The sequence below is a fragment of the Odontesthes bonariensis genome, chromosome 8 (assembly GCF_027942865.1).
Source record: "Odontesthes bonariensis isolate fOdoBon6 chromosome 8, fOdoBon6.hap1, whole genome shotgun sequence".
Taxonomy (NCBI): Eukaryota; Metazoa; Chordata; class Actinopteri; order Atheriniformes; family Atherinopsidae; genus Odontesthes; species Odontesthes bonariensis.
The window spans coordinates 28,768,833-28,789,533 of record NC_134513.1 but is presented as its reverse complement, the minus strand read 5'-3'; the positions used below and the strand labels follow the sequence as shown (position 1 = coordinate 28,789,533).

The 20,701-nt window shown below is 44.5% G+C and overlaps 13 non-coding genes and 1 pseudogene across 13 annotated transcripts; 13 read left to right on the top strand and 1 right to left on the bottom strand.

The window, feature by feature from the left end:
- LOC142385530 (immunoglobulin kappa light chain-like) overlaps positions 1-20,701 on the bottom strand; it is a 158,116-nt pseudogene that overhangs the window by 72,766 nt on the left and 64,649 nt on the right.
- On the top strand, positions 1,242-1,313 carry trnae-cuc (transfer RNA glutamic acid (anticodon CUC)). The gene has a single exon. It is a non-coding gene; the product is annotated as a tRNA-Glu (tRNA).
- trnae-cuc (transfer RNA glutamic acid (anticodon CUC)) lies at positions 2,561-2,632 on the top strand. The gene has a single exon. It is a non-coding gene; the product is annotated as a tRNA-Glu (tRNA).
- On the top strand, positions 3,896-3,967 carry trnae-cuc (transfer RNA glutamic acid (anticodon CUC)). Its single transcript has one exon. It is a non-coding gene; the product is annotated as a tRNA-Glu (tRNA).
- Positions 6,265-6,336, top strand: trnae-cuc (transfer RNA glutamic acid (anticodon CUC)). Its single transcript has one exon. It is a non-coding gene; the product is annotated as a tRNA-Glu (tRNA).
- On the top strand, positions 7,600-7,671 carry trnae-cuc (transfer RNA glutamic acid (anticodon CUC)). Its single transcript has one exon. It is a non-coding gene; the product is annotated as a tRNA-Glu (tRNA).
- On the top strand, positions 8,920-8,991 carry trnae-cuc (transfer RNA glutamic acid (anticodon CUC)). The gene has a single exon. It is a non-coding gene; the product is annotated as a tRNA-Glu (tRNA).
- On the top strand, positions 10,255-10,326 carry trnae-cuc (transfer RNA glutamic acid (anticodon CUC)). The gene has a single exon. It is a non-coding gene; the product is annotated as a tRNA-Glu (tRNA).
- trnae-cuc (transfer RNA glutamic acid (anticodon CUC)) lies at positions 12,624-12,695 on the top strand. The gene has a single exon. It is a non-coding gene; the product is annotated as a tRNA-Glu (tRNA).
- Positions 13,959-14,030, top strand: trnae-cuc (transfer RNA glutamic acid (anticodon CUC)). The gene has a single exon. It is a non-coding gene; the product is annotated as a tRNA-Glu (tRNA).
- trnae-cuc (transfer RNA glutamic acid (anticodon CUC)) lies at positions 15,279-15,350 on the top strand. Its single transcript has one exon. It is a non-coding gene; the product is annotated as a tRNA-Glu (tRNA).
- On the top strand, positions 16,466-16,537 carry trnae-cuc (transfer RNA glutamic acid (anticodon CUC)). The gene has a single exon. It is a non-coding gene; the product is annotated as a tRNA-Glu (tRNA).
- trnae-cuc (transfer RNA glutamic acid (anticodon CUC)) lies at positions 17,647-17,718 on the top strand. The gene has a single exon. It is a non-coding gene; the product is annotated as a tRNA-Glu (tRNA).
- Positions 18,827-18,898, top strand: trnae-cuc (transfer RNA glutamic acid (anticodon CUC)). Its single transcript has one exon. It is a non-coding gene; the product is annotated as a tRNA-Glu (tRNA).

Here is a 20,701-nt window from a genome sequence, read left to right as displayed (position 1 = left end):
TTACCACAGTCTTGCAACCTGTACCATGTGTACTGCTTTCGGGTCCCTGATGTTTCTAGTGGCTAGGATTCGGAGCTCTCACCGCTGCGGCCCGGGTTCGATTCCTTGTCAGGGAATGAGGGAATCAGGTTTTGGCACTGTTAGTAGCGTAAACCAAAGACAGTTCTAATGTTGTTATCCAATGAGATCCAACTAGAATGTCAATTTAATCGAGCCCCGTCACAAATTCAATAGGACGTTGGTTTGTAAGGAGTCATCCTATGCGCACCACTTGATTTGAAATAACACTTTACAGCCAGCAGATTTACTACTTCTCTTTAGAGAAGGGCTCGCTTAACTCTTTCCAGCAGCTCTAGGACCATTGTGGCTTTTAAAAACTAAAAGAATGATCAAGTTTTTCTGATACTTTGATGTGTAACACGGTGCTTAATAACATTTTGAGCAGCAAAGACAAATGCTATTTGTCATTAAATGACATGGGCATCCACGAATGATACGGAAAAAGAGAAATTTCATGGTCTATTGTCGGACAAAATGTTTTTGTCCGCGGACTTGAAACATTTGGTGATCTGGCAGGTGCTGGCCGTCCATCCGTCCGTCAGTCCGTCCGTCTTGGATCGAGTTTGAGGGAGGCCCGTTTTTTGTGTCGTACGGCACTGTGGAATCTAATCTTCCCCACTTGCTTTGTAGAGGAGAAACTTAGAATGCACATGAGAAAACAGACCATCCCTTTAACTGAAGAGTCATAGCAAAAAATGCTTCCTTGGTTGAAGAGTTGCTAGAGTGCATTAGCTTGAGACTGTGTTTTCCCTACAAGCCACCCATTGTCTGAACAGAGGTAGAGGTAGCAAGGTACATTTGAAAGCTGATTATACAAGGTGCAGAGTATGCATTGGCCGGGAAGGAACCCGGGTCAACTGCTTGGCAAGCAGCTATTCTCTCCACTATATCACCAATGCCCTGACAGACCCTTATTTAGTCATCTATCAACTGTTTTTCTTGCAGGGCTATGACACACTCACTCTTACTCAGGAATCTTTCTATTTCTCCCTGAAATAAGAGAGAAGTCTAAAGCGTGAAACTTGTGCTTGCTTGGATTCATTCTCCAGATGCGCACAATTGCTTTCATCTAAGGCTAAAATGTTCACAACTTCAGTACAATGCACTATGCCAATTAATTTGCCAGTCAGGAATGAGTTTACCACAGTCTTGCAACCTGTACCGTGTGCACTGCATTCGGGTCCCTGATGGTCTAGTGGCTAGGATTCGGCGCTCTCACCGCCGCGGCCCGGGTTCGATTCCCGGTCAGGGAATGAGGGAACCAAGTTTTGGCACTGTGAGTAGCGTAAACCAAAGACATTTCTGCTGTTGTTTTCCAATGACATCACTAGAATGTCAATTTAATCGAACCCTGTCACAAATTCAATAGGACGTTGGTTTGTAAGGAGTCATCCTATGCGCACCACTTGATTTGAAATAACACTTTACAGCCTGCAGATTTACTACTTCTCTTTAGAGAAGGACTCGCTTAACTCTTTCCAGCAGCTCTAGGACCATTGTGGCTTTTAAAAACTAAAAGAATGATCAAGTTTTTCTGATACTTTGATGTGTAACATGGTGCTTAATAGGCCCTGCGATGGACTGGCGGCCTGTCCAGGGTGTACCCCGCCTCTCGCCCATTGACTGCTGGGATAGGCTCCAGCCCACCCGCGACCCGATCGACGGATTCAGCGGTATAGATAATGGATGGATGGATGGTGCTTAATAACATTTTGAGCAGCAAAGACAAATGCTATTTGTCATTAAATGACATGGGCATCCACGAATGATACGGAAAAAGAGAAATTTCATGGTCTATTGTCGGACAAAATGTTTTTGTCCGCGGACTTGGACCATTTGGTGATCCTGCAGGTGCTGGCCGTTCATCCGTCTTGGATCGAGTTTGAGGGAGGCCCGTTTTTGTGTCGTACGGCACTGTGGAATCTAATCTTCCCCACTTGCTTTGTAGAGGAGGAACTTAGAATGCACATGGGATAACAGACCATCACTTTAACTGAAGAGTCATAGCAAAAAATGCTTCCTTGCTTGAAGAGATGCTAGAGTGCATTAGCTTGAGACTGTGTTTTCCCTACAAGCCACCCATTGTCTGAATAGAGGTAGAGGTAGCAAGGTACATTTGAAAACTGATTATACAAGGTGCAGAGTATGCATTGGCCGGAAATGGAACCCGGGTCAACTGCTTGGCAAGCAGCTATTCTCTCCACTATACAACCAATGCCTTGACAGACCCTGATTTAGTCATCTATCAACTGTTTTTCTTGCAGGGCTATGACACACTCACTCTTACTCAGGAATCTTTCTATTTCTCCCTGAAATAAGAGAGAAGTCTAAAGCGTGAAATTTGTGCTTGCTTGGATTCATTCTCCAGATGCGCACAATTGCTTTCATCTAAGGCTAAAATGTTCACAACTTCAGTACAATGCACTGTGCCAATTAATTTGCCAGTTAGGAATGAGTTTACCACAGTCTTGCAACCTGTACCGTGTGCACTGCTTTCGGGTCCCTGATGGTCTAGTGGCTAGGATTCGGTGCTCTCACTGCCGCGGCCCGGGTTCGATTCCCGGTCAGGGAATGAGGGAACTAGGTTTAGGCACTGTTAGTAGCGTAAACCAAAGACATTTCTGCTGTTGTTTTCCAATGACATGACAAGAATGTCAATTTAATCGAGCCCCGTCACAAATTCAATAGGACGTTGGTTTGTAAGGAGTCATCCTATGCGCACCACTTGATTTGAAATAACACTTTACAGCCAGCAGATTTACTACTTCTCTTTAGAGAAGGGCTCGCTTAACTCTTTCCAGCAGCTCTAGGACCATTGTGGCTTTTAAAAACTAAAAGAATGATCAAGTTTTTCTGATACTTTGATGTGTAACATGGTGCTTAATAGGCCCTGCGATGGACTGGCGGCCTGTCCAGGGTGTACCCCGCCTCTCGCCCATTGACTGCTGGGATAGGCTCCAGCCCACCCGCGACCAGATCGACGGATTCAGCGGTATAGATAATGGATGGATGGATGGTGCTTAATAACATTTTGAGCAGCAAAGACAAATGCTATTTGTCATTAAATGACATGGGCATCCACGAATGATACGGAAAAAGAGAAATTTCATGGTCTATTGTCGGACAAAATGTTTTTGTCCGCGGACTTGAAACATTTGGTGATCTGGCAGGTGCTGGCCGTCCATTCGTCCGTCCGTCCGTCCGTCTTGGATCGAGTTTGAGGGAGGCCCGTTTTTTGTGTCGTACGGCACTGTGGAATCTAATCTTCCCCACTTGCTTTGTAGAGGAGGAACTTAGAATGCACATGAGAAAACAGACCATCCCTTTAACTGAAGAGTCATAGCAAAAAATGCTTCCTTGGTTGAAGAGTTGCTAGAGTGCATTAGCTTGAGACTGTGTTTTCCCTACAAGCCACCCATTGTCTGAACAGAGGTAGAGGTAGCAAGGTACATTTGAAAGCTGATTATACAAGGTGCAGAGTATGCATTGGCCGGGAAGGAACCCGGGTCAACTGCTTGGCAAGCAGCTATTCTCTCCACTATATCACCAATGCCCTGACAGACCCTTATTTAGTCATCTATCAACTGTTTTTCTTGCAGGGCTATGACACACTCACTCTTACTCAGGAATCTTTCTATTTCTCCCTGAAATAAGAGAGAAGTCTAAAGCGTGAAACTTGTGCTTGCTTGGATTCATTCTCCAGATGCGCACAATTGCTTTCATCTAAGGCTAAAATGTTCACAACTTCAGTACAATGCACTATTCCAATTAATTTGCCAGTCAGGAATGAGTTTACCACAGTCTTGCAACCTGTACCGTGTGCACTGCTTTCGGGTCCCTGATGGTCTAGTGGCTAGGATTCGGCGCTCTCACCGCCGCGGCCCGGGTTCGATTCCCGGTCAGGGAATGAGGGAACCAAGTTTTGGCACTGTGAGTAGCGTAAACCAAAGACATTTCTGCTGTTGTTTTCCAATGACATCACTAGAATGTCAATTTAATCGAGCCCTGTCACAAATTCAATAGGACGTTGGTTTTTAAGGAGTTATCCTATGCGCACCACTTGATTTGAAATAACACTTTACAGCCAGCAGATTTACTACTTCTCTTTAGAGAAGGACTCGCTTAACTCTTTCCAGCAGCTCTAGGACCATTGTGGCTTTTAAAAACTAAAAGAATGATCAAGTTTTTCTGATACTTTGTTGTGTAACATGGTGCTTAATAACATTTTGAGCAGCAAAGACAAATGCTATTTGTCATTAAATGACATGGGCATCCACGAATGATACGGAAAAAGAGAAATTTCATGGTCTATTGTCGGACAATATGTTTTTGTCCGCGGACTTGGACCATTTGGTGATCTGGCAGGTGCTGGGCGTTCATCCGTCTTGGATCGAGTTTGAGGGAGGCCCGTTTTTTGTGTCGTACGGCACTGTGGAATCTAATCTTCCCCACTTGCTTTGTAGAGGAGGAACTTAGAATGCACATGAGAAAACAGACCATCACTTTAACTGAAGAGTCATAGCAAGAAATGCTTCCTTGGTTGAAGAGTTGCTAGAGTGCATTAAGCTGGAGACTGTGTTTTCCCTACAAGCCACCCATTGTCTGAACAGAGGTAGAGGTAGCAAGGTACATTTGAAAACTGATTATACAAGGTGCAGAGAATGCATTGGCCAGGAATCGAACCCGGGTCAACTGCTTGGCAAGCAGCTATTCTCTCCACTATACCACCAATGCCCTGATAGACCCTTATTTAGTCATCTATCAACTGTTTTTCTTGCAGGGCTATGACACACTCACTCTTACTCAGGAATCTTTCTATTTCTCCCTGAAATAAGAGAGAAGTCTAAAGCGTGAAACTTGTGCTTGCTTGGATTCATTCTCCAGATGCGCACAATTGCTTTCATCTAAGGCTAAAATGTTCACAACTTCAGTACAATGCACTGTGCCAATTAATTTGCCAGTTAGGAATGAGTTTACCACAGTCTTGCAACCTGTACCGTGTGCACTGCTTTCGGGTCCCTGATGGTCTAGTGTCTAGGATTCGGCGCTCTCACCGCCGCGGCCTGGGTTCGATTCCCGGTCAGGGAATGAGGGAACTAGGTTTTGGCACTGTTAGTAGCGTAAACCAAAGACATTTCTGCTGTTGTTTTCCAATGACATGACAAGAATGTCAATTTAATCGAGCCCTGTCACAAATTCAATAGGACGTTGGTTTGTAAGGAGTCATCCTATGCGCACCACTTGATTTGAAATAACACTTTACAGCCAGCAGATTTACTACTTCTCTTTAGAGAAGGGCTCGCTTAACTCTTTCCAGCAGCTCTAGGACCATTGTGGCTTTTAAAAACTAAAAGAATGATCAAGTTTTTCTGATACTTTGATGTATAACACGGTGCTTAATAACATTTTGAGCAGCAAAGACAAATGCTATTTGTCATTAAATGACATGGGCATCCACGAATGATACGGAAAAAGAGAAATTTCATGGTCTATTGTCGGACAAAATGTTTTTGTCCGCGGACTTGAACCATTCGGTGATCTGGCAGGTGCTGGCCGTCCATCCGTCCGTCCGTCTTGGATCGAGTTTGAGGGAGGCCCGTTTTTTGTGTCGTACGGCACTGTGGAATCTAATCTTCCCCACTTGCTTTGTAGAGGAGGAACTTAGAATGCACATGAGAAAACAGACCATCCCTTTAACTGAAGAGTCATAGCAAAAAATGCTTCCTTGGTTGAAGAGTTGCTAGAGTGCATTAGCTTGAGACTGAGTTTTCCCTACAAGCCACCCATATTCTGAGCAGAGGAAGAGAGAGCAAGGTACATTTGAAAGCTGATTATACAAGGAGTAGAGAGTGCATTGGCCGGGAATCAAACCCGGGTCAACTGCTTGGCAAGCAGCTATTCTCTCCACTATACCACCAATGCCCTGACAGACCCTTATTTAGTCATCTATCAACTGTTTTTCTTGCAGGGCTATGACACACTCACTCTTACTCAGGAATCTTTCTATTTCTCCCTGAAATAAGAGAGAAGTCTAAAGCGTGAAACTTGTGCTTGCTTGGATTCATTCTCCAGATGCGCACAATTGCTTTCATCTAAGGCTAAAATGTTCACAACTTCAGTACAATGCACTGTGCCAATTAATTTGCCAGTTAGGAATGAGTTTACCACAGTCTTGCAACCTGTACCGTGTGCACTGCTTTCGGGTCCCTGATGGTCTAGTGGCTAGGATTCGGCGCTCTCACCGCCGCGGCCCGGGTTCGATTCCCGGTCAGGGAATGAGGGAACTAGGTTTAGGCACTGTTAGTAGCGTAAACCAAAGACATTTCTGCTGTTGTTTTCCAATGACATGACAAGAATGTCAATTTAATCGAGCCCCGTCACAAATTCAATAGGACGTTGGTTTGTAAGGAGTCATCCTATGCGCACCGCTTGATTTGAAATAACACTTTACAGCCAGCAGATTTACTACTTCTCTTTAGAGAAGGGCTCGCTTAACTCTTTCCAGCAGCTCTAGGACCATTGTGGCTTTTAAAAACTAAAAGAATGATCAAGTTTTTCTGATACTTTGATGTGTAACATGGTGCTTAATAGGCCCTGCGATGGACTGGCGGCCTGTCCAGGGTGTACCCCGCCTCTCGCCCATTGACTGCTGGGATAGGCTCCAGCCCACCCGCGACCCGATCGACGGATTCAGCGGTATAGATAATGGATGGATGGATGGTGCTTAATAACATTTTGAGCAGCAAAGACAAATGCTATTTGTCATTAAATGACATGGGCATCCACGAATGATACGGAAAAAGAGAAATTTCATGGTCTATTGTCGGACAAAATGTTTTTGTCCGCGGACTTGAAACATTTGGTGATCTGGCAGGTGCTGGCCGTCCATCCGTCCGTCCGTCCGTCCGTCTTGGATCGAGTTTGAGGGAGGCCCGTTTTTTGTGTCGTACGGCACTGTGGAATCTAATCTTCCCCACTTGCTTTGTAGAGGAGGAACTTAGAATGCACATGAGAAAACAGACCATCCCTTTAACTGAAGAGTCATAGCAAAAAATGCTTCCTTGGTTGAAGAGTTGCTAGAGTGCATTAGCTTGAGACTGTGTTTTCCCTACAAGCCACCCATTGTCTGAACAGAGGTAGAGGTAGCAAGGTACATTTGAAAGCTGATTATACAAGGTGCAGAGTATGCATTGGCCGGGAAGGAACCCGGGTCAACTGCTTGGCAAGCAGCTATTCTCTCCACTATATCACCAATGCCCTGACAGACCCTTATTTAGTCATCTATCAACTGTTTTTCTTGCAGGGCTATGACACACTCACTCTTACTCAGGAATCTTTCTATTTCTCCCTGAAATAAGAGAGAAGTCTAAAGCCTGAAACTTGTGCTTGCTTGGATTCATTCTCCAGATGCGCACAATTGCTTTCATCTAAGGCTAAAATGTTCACAACTTCAGTACAATGCACTATGCCAATTAATTTGCCAGTCAGGAATGAGTTTACCACAGTCTTGCAACCTGTACCGTGTGCACTGCTTTCGGGTCCCTGATGGTCTAGTGGCTAGGATTCGGCGCTCTCACTGCCGCGGCCCGGGTTCGATTCCCGGTCAGGGAATGAGGGAACCAAGTTTTGGCACTGTGATTAGCGTAAACCAAAGACATTTCTGCTGTTGTTTTCCAATGACATGACTAGAATGTCAATTTAATCGAACCCTGTCACAAATTCAATAGGACGTTGGTTTGTAAGGAGTCATCCTATGCGCACCACTTGATTTGAAATAACACTTTACAGCCTGCAGATTTACTACTTCTCTTTAGAGAAGGACTCGCTTAACTCTTTCCAGCAGCTCTAGGACCATTGTGGCTTTTAAAAACTAAAAGAATGATCAAGTTTTTCTGATACTTTGATGTGTAACATGGTGCTTAATAGGCCCTGCGATGGACTGGCGGCCTGTCCAGGGTGTACCCCGCCTCTCGCCCATTGACTGCTGGGATAGGCTCCAGCCCACCCGCGACCCGATCGACGGATTCAGCGGTATAGATAATGGATGGATGGATGGTGCTTAATAACATTTTGAGCAGCAAAGACAAATGCTATTTGTCATTAAATGACATGGGCATCCACGAATGATACGGAAAAAGAGAAATTTCATGGTCTATTGTCGGACAAAATGTTTTTGTCCGCGGACTTGGACCATTTGGTGATCCTGCAGGTGCTGGCCGTTCATCCGTCTTGGATCGAGTTTGAGGGAGGCCCGTTTTTTGTGTCGTACGGCACTGTGGAATCTAATCTTCCCCACTTGCTTTGTAGAGGAGGAACTTAGAATGCACATGGGATAACAGACCATCACTTTAACTGAAGAGTCATAGCAAAAAATGCTTCCTTGCTTGAAGAGATGCTAGAGTGCATTAGCTTGAGACTGTGTTTTCCCTACAAGCCACCCATTGTCTGAATAGAGGTAGAGGTAGCAAGGTACATTTGAAAACTGATTATACAAGGTGCAGAGTATGCATTGGCCGGAAATGGAACCCGGGTCAACTGCTTGGCAAGCAGCTATTCTCTCCACTATACAACCAATGCCTTGACAGACCCTGATTTAGTCATCTATCAACTGTTTTTCTTGCAGGGCTATGACACACTCACTCTTACTCAGGAATCTTTCTATTTCTCCCTGAAATAAGAGAGAAGTCTAAAGCGTGAAACTTGTGCTTGCTTGGATTCATTCTCCAGATGCGCACAATTGCTTTCATCTAAGGCTAAAATGTTCACAACTTCAGTACAATGCACTGTGCCAATTAATTTGCCAGTTAGGAATGAGTTTACCACAGTCTTGCAACCTGTACCGTGTGCACTGCTTTCGGGTCCCTGATGGTCTAGTGGCTAGGATTCGGTGCTCTCACTGCCGCGGCCCGGGTTCGATTCCCGGTCAGGGAATGAGGGAACTAGGTTTAGGCACTGTTAGTAGCGTAAACCAAAGACATTTCTGCTGTTGTTTTCCAATGACATGACAAGAATGTCAATTTAATCGAGCCCCGTCACAAATTCAATAGGACGTTGGTTTGTAAGGAGTCATCCTATGCGCACCACTTGATTTGAAATAACACTTTACAGCCAGCAGATTTACTACTTCTCTTTAGAGAAGGGCTCGCTTAACTCTTTCCAGCAGCTCTAGGACCATTGTGGCTTTTAAAAACTAAAAGAATGATCAAGTTTTTCTGATACTTTGATGTGTAACATGGTGCTTAATAGGCCCTGCGATGGACTGGCGGCCTGTCCAGGGTGTACCCCGCCTCTCGCCCATTGACTGCTGGGATAGGCTCCAGCCCACCCGCGACCCGATCGACGGATTCAGCGGTATAGATAATGGATGGATGGATGGTGCTTAATAACATTTTGAGCAGCAAAGACAAATGCTATTTGTCATTAAATGACATGGGCATCCACGAATGATACGGAAAAAGAGAAATTTCATGGTCTATTGTCGGACAAAATGTTTTTGTCCGCGGACTTGAAACATTTGGTGATCTGGCAGGTGCTGGCCGTCCATTCGTCCGTCCGTCCGTCCGTCTTGGATCGAGTTTGAGGGAGGCCCGTTTTTTGTGTCGTACGGCACTGTGGAATCTAATCTTCCCCACTTGCTTTGTAGAGGAGGAACTTAGAATGCACATGAGAAAACAGACCATCCCTTTAACTGAAGAGTCATAGCAAAAAATGCTTCCTTGGTTGAAGAGTTGCTAGAGTGCATTAGCTTGAGACTGTGTTTTCCCTACAAGCCACCCATTGTCTGAACAGAGGTAGAGGTAGCAAGGTACATTTGAAAGCTGATTATACAAGGTGCAGAGTATGCATTGGCCGGGAAGGAACCCGGGTCAACTGCTTGGCAAGCAGCTATTCTCTCCACTATATCACCAATGCCCTGACAGACCCTTATTTAGTCATCTATCAACTGTTTTTCTTGCAGGGCTATGACACACTCACTCTTACTCAGGAATCTTTCTATTTCTCCCTGAAATAAGAGAGAAGTCTAAAGCGTGAAACTTGTGCTTGCTTGGATTCATTCTCCAGATGCGCACAATTGCTTTCATCTAAGGCTAAAATGTTCACAACTTCAGTACAATGCACTATTCCAATTAATTTGCCAGTCAGGAATGAGTTTACCACAGTCTTGCAACCTGTACCGTGTGCACTGCTTTCGGGTCCCTGATGGTCTAGTGGCTAGGATTCGGCGCTCTCACCGCCGCGGCCCGGGTTCGATTCCCGGTCAGGGAATGAGGGAACCAAGTTTTGGCACTGTGAGTAGCGTAAACCAAAGACATTTCTGCTGTTGTTTTCCAATGACATCACTAGAATGTCAATTTAATCGAGCCCTGTCACAAATTCAATAGGACGTTGGTTTTTAAGGAGTTATCCTATGCGCACCACTTGATTTGAAATAACACTTTACAGCCAGCAGATTTACTACTTCTCTTTAGAGAAGGACTCGCTTAACTCTTTCCAGCAGCTCTAGGACCATTGTGGCTTTTAAAAACTAAAAGAATGATCAAGTTTTTCTGATACTTTGTTGTGTAACATGGTGCTTAATAACATTTTGAGCAGCAAAGACAAATGCTATTTGTCATTAAATGACATGGGCATCCACGAATGATACGGAAAAAGAGAAATTTCATGGTCTATTGTCGGACAAAATGTTTTTGTCCGCGGACTTAGACCATTTGGTGATCTGGCAGGTGCTGGGCGTTCATCCGTCTTGGATCGAGTTTGAGGGAGGCCCGTTTTTTGTGTCGTACGGCACTGTGGAATCTAATCTTCCCCACTTGCTTTGTAGAGGAGGAACTTAGAATGCACATGAGAAAACAGACCATCACTTTAACTGAAGAGTCATAGCAAGAAATGCTTCCTTGGTTGAAGAGTTGCTAGAGTGCATTAAGCTGGAGACTGTGTTTTCCCTACAAGCCACCCATTGTCTGAACAGAGGTAGAGGTAGCAAGGTACATTTGAAAACTGATTATACAAGGTGCAGAGAATGCATTGGCCAGGAATCGAACCCGGGTCAACTGCTTGGCAAGCAGCTATTCTCTCCACTATACCACCAATGCCCTGATAGACCCTTATTTAGTCATCTATCAACTGTTTTTCTTGCAGGGCTATGACACACTCACTCTTACTCAGGAATCTTTCTATTTCTCCCTGAAATAAGAGAGAAGTCTAAAGCGTGAAACTTGTGCTTGCTTGGATTCATTCTCCAGATGCGCACAATTGCTTTCATCTAAGGCTAAAATGTTCACAACTTCAGTACAATGCACTGTGCCAATTAATTTGCCAGTTAGGAATGAGTTTACCACAGTCTTGCAACCTGTACCGTGTGCACTGCTTTCGGGTCCCTGATGGTCTAGTGTCTAGGATTCGGCGCTCTCACCGCCGCGGCCTGGGTTCGATTCCCGGTCAGGGAATGAGGGAACTAGGTTTTGGCACTGTTAGTAGCGTAAACCAAAGACATTTCTGCTGTTGTTTTCCAATGACATGACAAGAATGTCAATTTAATCGAGCCCTGTCACAAATTCAATAGGACGTTGGTTTGTAAGGAGTCATCCTATGCGCACCACTTGATTTGAAATAACACTTTACAGCCAGCAGATTTACTACTTCTCTTTAGAGAAGGGCTCGCTTAACTCTTTCCAGCAGCTCTAGGACCATTGTGGCTTTTAAAAACTAAAAGAATGATCAAGTTTTTCTGATACTTTGATGTATAACACGGTGCTTAATAACATTTTGAGCAGCAAAGACAAATGCTATTTGTCATTAAATGACATGGGCATCCACGAATGATACGGAAAAAGAGAAATTTCATGGTCTATTGTCGGACAAAATGTTTTTGTCCGCGGACTTGAACCATTCGGTGATCTGGCAGGTGCTGGCCGTCCATCCGTCCGTCCGTCTTGGATCGAGTTTGAGGGAGGCCCGTTTTTTGTGTCGTACGGCACTGTGGAATCTAATCTTCCCCACTTGCTTTGTAGAGGAGGAACTTAGAATGCACATGAGAAAACAGACCATCCCTTTAACTGAAGAGTCATAGCAAAAAATGCTTCCTTGGTTGAAGAGTTGCTAGAGTGCATTAGCTTGAGACTGAGTTTTCCCTACAAGCCACCCATATTCTGAGCAGAGGAAGAGAGAGCAAGGTACATTTGAAAGCTGATTATACAAGGAGTAGAGAGTGCATTGGCCGGGAATCAAACCCGGGTCAACTGCTTGGCAAGCAGCTATTCTCTCCACTATACCACCAATGCCCTGACAGACCCTTATTTAGTCATCTATCAACTGTTTTTCTTGCAGGGCTATGACACACTCACTCTTACTCAGGAATCTTTCTATTTCTCCCTGAAATAAGAGAGAAGTCTAAAGCGTGAAACTTGTGCTTGCTTGGATTCATTCTCCAGATGCGCACAATTGCTTTCATCTAAGGCTAAAATGTTCACAACTTCAGTACAATGCACTGTGCCAATTAATTTGCCAGTTAGGAATGAGTTTACCACAGTCTTGCAACCTGTACCGTGTGCACTGCTTTCGGGTCCCTGATGGTCTAGTGGCTAGGATTCGGCGCTCTCACCGCCGCGGCCCGGGTTCGATTCCCGGTCAGGGAATGAGGGAACTAGGTTTAGGCACTGTTAGTAGCGTAAACCAAAGACATTTCTGCTGTTGTTTTCCAATGACATGACAAGAATGTCAATTTAATCGAGCCCCGTCACAAATTCAATAGGACGTTGGTTTGTAAGGAGTCATCCTATGCGCACCGCTTGATTTGAAATAACACTTTACAGCCAGCAGATTTACTACTTCTCTTTAGAGAAGGGCTCGCTTAACTCTTTCCAGCAGCTCTAGGACCATTGTGGCTTTTAAAAACTAAAAGAATGATCAAGTTTTTCTGATACTTTGATGTGTAACATGGTGCTTAATAGGCCCTGCGATGGACTGGCGGCCTGTCCAGGGTGTACCCCGCCTCTCGCCCATTGACTGCTGGGATAGGCTCCAGCCCACCCGCGACCCGATCGACGGATTCAGCGGTATAGATAATGGATGGATGGATGGTGCTTAATAACATTTTGAGCAGCAAAGACAAATGCTATTTGTCATTAAATGACATGGGCATCCACGAATGATACGGAAAAAGAGAAATTTCATGGTCTATTGTCGGACAAAATGTTTTTGTCCGCGGACTTGAAACATTTGGTGATCTGGCAGGTGCTGGCCGTCCATCCGTCCGTCCGTCCGTCCGTCTTGGATCGAGTTTGAGGGAGGCCCGTTTTTTGTGTCGTACGGCACTGTGGAATCTAATCTTCCCCACTTGCTTTGTAGAGGAGGAACTTAGAATGCACATGAGAAAACAGACCATCCCTTTAACTGAAGAGTCATAGCAAAAAATGCTTCCTTGGTTGAAGAGTTGCTAGAGTGCATTAGCTTGAGACTGTGTTTTCCCTACAAGCCACCCATTGTCTGAACAGAGGTAGAGGTAGCAAGGTACATTTGAAAGCTGATTATACAAGGTGCAGAGTATGCATTGGCCGGGAAGGAACCCGGGTCAACTGCTTGGCAAGCAGCTATTCTCTCCACTATATCACCAATGCCCTGACAGACCCTTATTTAGTCATCTATCAACTGTTTTTCTTGCAGGGCTATGACACACTCACTCTTACTCAGGAATCTTTCTATTTCTCCCTGAAATAAGAGAGAAGTCTAAAGCCTGAAACTTGTGCTTGCTTGGATTCATTCTCCAGATGCGCACAATTGCTTTCATCTAAGGCTAAAATGTTCACAACTTCAGTACAATGCACTATGCCAATTAATTTGCCAGTCAGGAATGAGTTTACCACAGTCTTGCAACCTGTACCGTGTGCACTGCTTTCGGGTCCCTGATGGTCTAGTGGCTAGGATTCGGCGCTCTCACTGCCGCGGCCCGGGTTCGATTCCCGGTCAGGGAATGAGGGAACCAAGTTTTGGCACTGTGATTAGCGTAAACCAAAGACATTTCTGCTGTTGTTTTCCAATGACATGACTAGAATGTCAATTTAATCGAACCCTGTCACAAATTCAATAGGACGTTGGTTTGTAAGGAGTCATCCTATGCGCACCACTTGATTTGAAATAACACTTTACAGCCTGCAGATTTACTACTTCTCTTTAGAGAAGGACTCGCTTAACTCTTTCCAGCAGCTCTAGGACCATTGTGGCTTTTAAAAACTAAAAGAATGATCAAGTTTTTCTGATACTTTGATGTGTAACATGGTGCTTAATAGGCCCTGCGATGGACTGGCGGCCTGTCCAGGGTGTACCCCGCCTCTCGCCCATTGACTGCTGGGATAGGCTCCAGCCCACCCGCGACCCGATCGACGGATTCAGCGGTATAGATAATGGATGGATGGATGGTGCTTAATAACATTTTGAGCAGCAAAGACAAATGCTATTTGTCATTAAATGACATGGGCATCCACGAATGATACGGAAAAAGAGAAATTTCATGGTCTATTGTCGGACAAAATGTTTTTGTCCGCGGACTTGGACCATTTGGTGATCCTGCAGGTGCTGGCCGTTCATCCGTCTTGGATCGAGTTTGAGGGAGGCCCGTTTTTTGTGTCGTACGGCACTGTGGAATCTAATCTTCCCCACTTGCTTTGTAGAGGAGGAACTTAGAATGCACATGGGATAACAGACCATCACTTTAACTGAAGAGTCATAGCAAAAAATGCTTCCTTGCTTGAAGAGATGCTAGAGTGCATTAGCTTGAGACTGTGTTTTCCCTACAAGCCACCCATTGTCTGAACAGAGGTAGAGGTAGCAAGGTACATTTGAAAACTGATTATACAAGGTGCAGAGTATGCATTGGCCGGAAATGGAACCCGGGTCAACTGCTTGGCAAGCAGCTATTCTCTCCACTATACAACCAATGCCTTGACAGACCCTGATTTAGTCATCTATCAACTGTTTTTCTTGCAGGGCTATGACACACTCACTCTTACTCAGGAATCTTTCTATTTCTCCCTGATATAAGAGAGAAGTCTAAAGCGTGAAACTTGTGCTTGCTTGGATTCATTCTCCAGATGCGCACAATTGCTTTCATCTAAGGCTAAAATGTTCACAACTTCAGTACAATGCACTGTGCCAATTAATTTGCCAGTTAGGAATGAGTTTACCACAGTCTTGCAACCTGTACCGTGTGCACTGCTTTCGGGTCCCTGATGGTCTAGAGGCTAGGATTCGGCGCTCTCACCGCCGCGGCCCGGGTTCGATTCCCGGTCAGGGAAGGAGGGAACTAGGTTTAGGCACTGTTAGTAGCGTAAACCAAAGACATTTCTGCTGTTGTTTTCCAATGACATGACAAGAATGTCAATTTAATCGAGCCCCGTCACAAATTCAATAGGACGTTGGTTTGTAAGGAGTCATCCTATGCGCACCACTTGATTTGAAATAACACTTTACAGCCAGCAGATTTACTACTTCTCTTTAGAGAAGGGCTCGCTTAACTCTTTCCAGCAGCTCTAGGACCATTGTGGCTTTTAAAAACTAAAAGAATGATCAAGTTTTTCTGATACTTTGATGTGTAACACGGTGCTTAATAACATTTTGAGCAGCAAAGACAAATGCTATTTGTCATTAAATGACATGGGCATCCACGAATGATACGGAAAAAGAGAAATTTCATGGTCTATTGTCGGACAAAATGTTTTTGTCCGCGGACTTGAAACATTTGGTGATCTGGCAGGTGCTGGCCGTCCATTCGTCCGTCCGTCTTGGATCGAGTTTGAGGGAGGCCCGTTTTTTGTGTCGTACGGCACTGTGGAATCTAATCTTCCCCACTTGCTTTGTAGAGGAGGAACTTAGAATGCACATGAGAAAACAGACCATCCCTTTAACTGAAGAGTCATAGCAAAAAATGCTTCCTTGGTTGAAGAGTTGCTAGAGTGCATTAGCTTGAGACTGTGTTTTCCCTACAAGCCACCCATTGTCTGAACAGAGGTAGAGGTAGCAAGGTACATTTGAAAGCTGATTATACAAGGTGCAGAGTATGCATTGGCCGGGAAGGAACCCGGGTCAACTGCTTGGCAAGCAGCTATTCTCTCCACTATATCACCAATGCCCTGACAGACCCTTATTTAGTCATCTATCAACTGTTTTTCTTGCAGGGCTATGACACACTCACTCTTACTCAGGAATCTTTCTATTTCTCCCTGAAATAAGAGAGAAGTCTAAAGCGTGAAACTTGTGCTTGCTTGGATTCATTCTCCAGATGCGCACAATTGCTTTCATCTAAGGCTAAAATGTTCACAACTTCAGTACAATGCACTATTCCAATTAATTTGCCAGTCAGGAATGAGTTTACCACAGTCTTGCAACCTGTACCGTGTGCACTGCTTTCGGGTCCCTGATGGTCTAGTGGCTAGGATTCGGCGCTCTCACCGCCGCGGCCCGGGTTCGATTCCCGGTCAGGGAATGAGGGAGCCAAGTTTTGGCACTGTGAGTAGCGTAAACCAAAGACATTTCTGCTGTTGTTTTCCAATGACATCACTAGAATGTCAATTTAATCGAGCCCTGTCACAAATTCAATAGGACGTTGGTTTTTAAGGAGTCATCCTATGCGCACCACTTGATTTGAAATAACACTTTACAGCCAGCAGATTTACTACTTCTCTTTAGAGAAGGACTCGCTTAACTCTTTCCAGCAGCTCTAGGACCATTGTGGCTTTTAAAAACTAAAAGAATGATCAAGTTTTTCTGATACTTTGATGTGTAACATGGTGCTTAATAACATTTTGAGCAGCAAAGACAAATGCTATTTGTCATTAAATGACATGGGCATCCACGAATGATACGGAAAAAGAGAAATTTCATGGTCTATTGTCGGACAAAATGTTTTTGTCCGCGGACTTGGACCATTTGGTGATCTGGCAGGTGCTGGCCGTTCATCCGTCTTGGATCGAGTTTGAGGGAGGCCCGTTTTTTGTGTCGTACGGCACTGTGGAATCTAATCTTCCCCACTTGCTTTGTAGAGGAGGAACTTAGAATGCACATGAGAAAACAGACCATCACTTTAACTGAAGAGTCATAGCAAGAAATGCTTCCTTGGTTGAAGAGTTGCTAGAGTGCATTAAGCTGGAGACTGTGTTTTCCCTACAAGCCACCCATTGTCTGAACAGAGGTAGAGGTAGCAAGGTACATTTGAAAACTGATTATACAAGGTGCAGAGAATGCATTGGCCAGGAATCGAACCCGGGTCAACTGCTTGGCAAGCAGCTATTCTCTCCACTATACCACCAATGCCCTGATAGACCCTTATTTAGTCATCTATCAACTGTTTTTCTTGCAGGGCTATGACACACTCACTCTTACTCAGGAATCTTTCTATTTCTCCCTGAAATAAGAGAGAAGTCTAAAGCGTGAAACTTGTGCTTGCTTGGATTCATTCTCCAGATGCGCACAATTGCTTTCATCTAAGGCTAAAATGTTCACAACTTCAGTACAATGCACTGTGCCAATTAATTTGCCAGTTAGGAATGAGTTTACCACAGTCTTGCAACCTGTACCGTGTGCACTGCTTTCGGGTCCCTGATGGTCTAGTGGCTAGGATTCGGCGCTCTCACCGCCGCAGCCCGGGTTCGATTCCCGGTCAGGGAAGGAGAGAACTAGGTTTAGGCACTGTTAGTAGCGTAAACCAAAGACATTTCTGCTGTTGTTTTCCAATGACATGACAAGAATGTCAATTTAATCGAGCCCTGTCACAAATTCAATAGGACGTTGGTTTGTAAGGAGTCATCCTATGCGCACCACTGGATTTGAAATAACACTTTACAGCCAGCAGATTTACTACTTCTCTTTAGAGAAGGGCTCGCTTAACTCTTTCCAGCAGCTCTAGGACCATTGTGGCTTTTAAAAAATAAAATAATAATCAAGTTTTTCTGATACTTTGATGTGTAACACGGTGCTTAATAACATTTTGAGCAGCAAAGACAAATGCTATTTGTCATTAAATGACATGAACATCCACGAATGATACGAAAAAAGAGAAATTTCATGGTCTATTGTCGGACAAAATGTTTTTGTCCGCGGAATTGGAGCATTTGGCCATTTGGCAGGTGCTGGCCGTCCATCCGTCTTGGATCGAGTTTGAGGGAGGCCCGTTTTTTGTGTCGTACGGCACTGTGGAATCTAATCTTCCCCACTTGCTTTGTAGAGGAGGAACTTAGAATGCACATGAGAAAACAGACCATCACTTTAACTGAAGAGTCATAGCAAGAAATGCTTCCTTGGTTGAAGAGTTGCTAGAGTGCATTAGCTTGAGACTGAGTTTTCCCTACAAGCCACCTATATTCTGAGCAGAGGAAGAGAGAGCAAGGTACATTTGAAAGCTGATTATACAAGGAATAGAGAGTGCATTGGCCGGGAATCAAACCCGGGTCAACTGCTTGGCAAGCAGCTATTCTCTCCACTATACCACCAATGCCCTGACAGACCCTTATTTAGTCATCTATCAACTGTTTTTCTTGCAGGGCTATGACACACTCACTCTTACTCAGGAATCTTTCTATTTCTCCCTGAAATAAGAGAGAAGTCTAAAGCGTGAAACTTGTGCTTGCTTGGATTCATTCTCCAGATGCGCACAATTGCTTTCATCTAAGGCTAAAATGTTCACAACTTCAGTACAATGCACTATGCCAATTAATTCGCCAGTCAGGAGTGAGTTTACCACAGTCTTGCAACCTGTACCGTGTGCACTGCTTTTGGGTCCCTGATGGTCTAGTGGCTAGGATTTGGCGCTCTCACCGCCGCGGCCCGGGTTCGATTCCCGGTCAGGGAATGAGGGATCCAAGTTTTGGCACTGTGAGTAGCGTAAACCAAAGACATTTCAGATGTTGTTTTCAAATGACATGACAAGAATGTCAATTTAATCGAGCCCTGTCACAAATTCAATAGGACGTTGGTTTGTAAGGAGTCATCCTATGCGCACCACTTGATTTGAAATAACACTTTACAGCCAGCAGATTTACTACTTCTCTTTAGAGAAGGGCTCGCTTAACTCTTTCCAGCAGCTCTAGGACCATTGTGGCTTTTAAAAACTAAAAGAATGATCAAGTTTTTCTGATACTTTGATGTGTAACACGGTGCTTAATAACATTTTGAGCAGCAAAGACAAATGCTATTTGTCATTAAATGACATGGGCATCCACGAATGATACGGAAAAAGAGAAATTTCATGGTCTATTGTCGGACAAAATGTTTTTGTCCGCGGACTTGAAACATTTGGTGATCTGGCAGGTGCTGGCCGTCCATCCGTCCGTCCGTCCGTCCGTCTTGGATCGAGTTTGAGGGAGGCCCGTTTTTTGTGTCGTACGGCACTGTGGAATCTAATCTTCCCCACTTGCTTTGTAGAGGAGGAACTTAGAATGCACATGAGAAAACAGACCATCCCTTTAACTGAAGAGTCATTGCAAAAAATGCTTCCTTGGTTGAAGAGTTGCTAGAGTGCATTAGCTTGAGACTGTGTTTTCCCTACAAGCCACCCATTGTCTGAACAGAGGTAGAGGTAGCAAGGTACATTTGAAAGCTGATTATACAAGGTGCAGAGTATGCATTGGCCGGGAAGGAACCCGGGTCAACTGCTTGGCAAGCAGCTATTCTCTCCACTATATCACCAATGCCCTGACAGACCCTTATTTAGTCATCTATCAACTGTTTTTCTTGCAGGGCTATGACACACTCACTCTTACTCAGGAATCTTTCTATTTCTCCCTGAAATAAGAGAGAAGTCTAAAGCGTGAAACTTGTGCTTGCTTGGATTCATTCTCCAGATGCGCACAATTGCTTTCATCTAAGGCTAAAATGTTCACAACTTCAGTACAATGCACTATGCCAATTAATTTGCCAGTCAGGAATGAGTTTACCACAGTCTTGCAACCTGTACCGTGTGCACTGCTTTCGGGTCCCTGATGGTCTAGTGGCTAGGATTTGGCGCTCTCACCGCCGCGGCCGGGGTTCGATTCCCGGTCAGGGAATGAGGGAACCAAGTTTTGGCACTGTGAGTAGCGTAAACCAAAGACATTTCTGCTGTTGTTTTCCAATGACATGACTAGAATGTCAATTTAATCGAACCCTGTCACAAATTCAATAGGACGTTGGTTTGTAAGGAGTCATCCTATGCGCACCACTTGATTTGAAATAACACTTTACAGCCAGCAGATTTACTACTTCTCTTTAGAGAAGGACTCGCTTAACTCTTTCCAGCAGCTCTAGGACCATTGTGGCTTTTAAAAACTAAAAGTTTTTCTGATACTTTGATGTGTAACATGGTGCTTAATAACATTTTGAGCAGCAAAGACAAATGCTATTTGTCATTAAATGACATGGGCATCCACGAATGATACGGAAAAAGAGAAATTTCATGGTCTATTGTCGGACAAAATGTTTTTGTCCGCGGACTTGGACCATTTGGTGATCTGGCAGGTGCTGGCCGTTCATCCGTCTTGGATCGAGTTTGAGGGAGGCCCGTTTTTTGTGTCGTACGGCACTGTGGAATCTAATCTTCCCCACTTGCTTTGTAGAGGAGGAACTTAGAATGCACATGAGAAAACAGACCATCACTTTAACTGAAGAGTCATAGCAA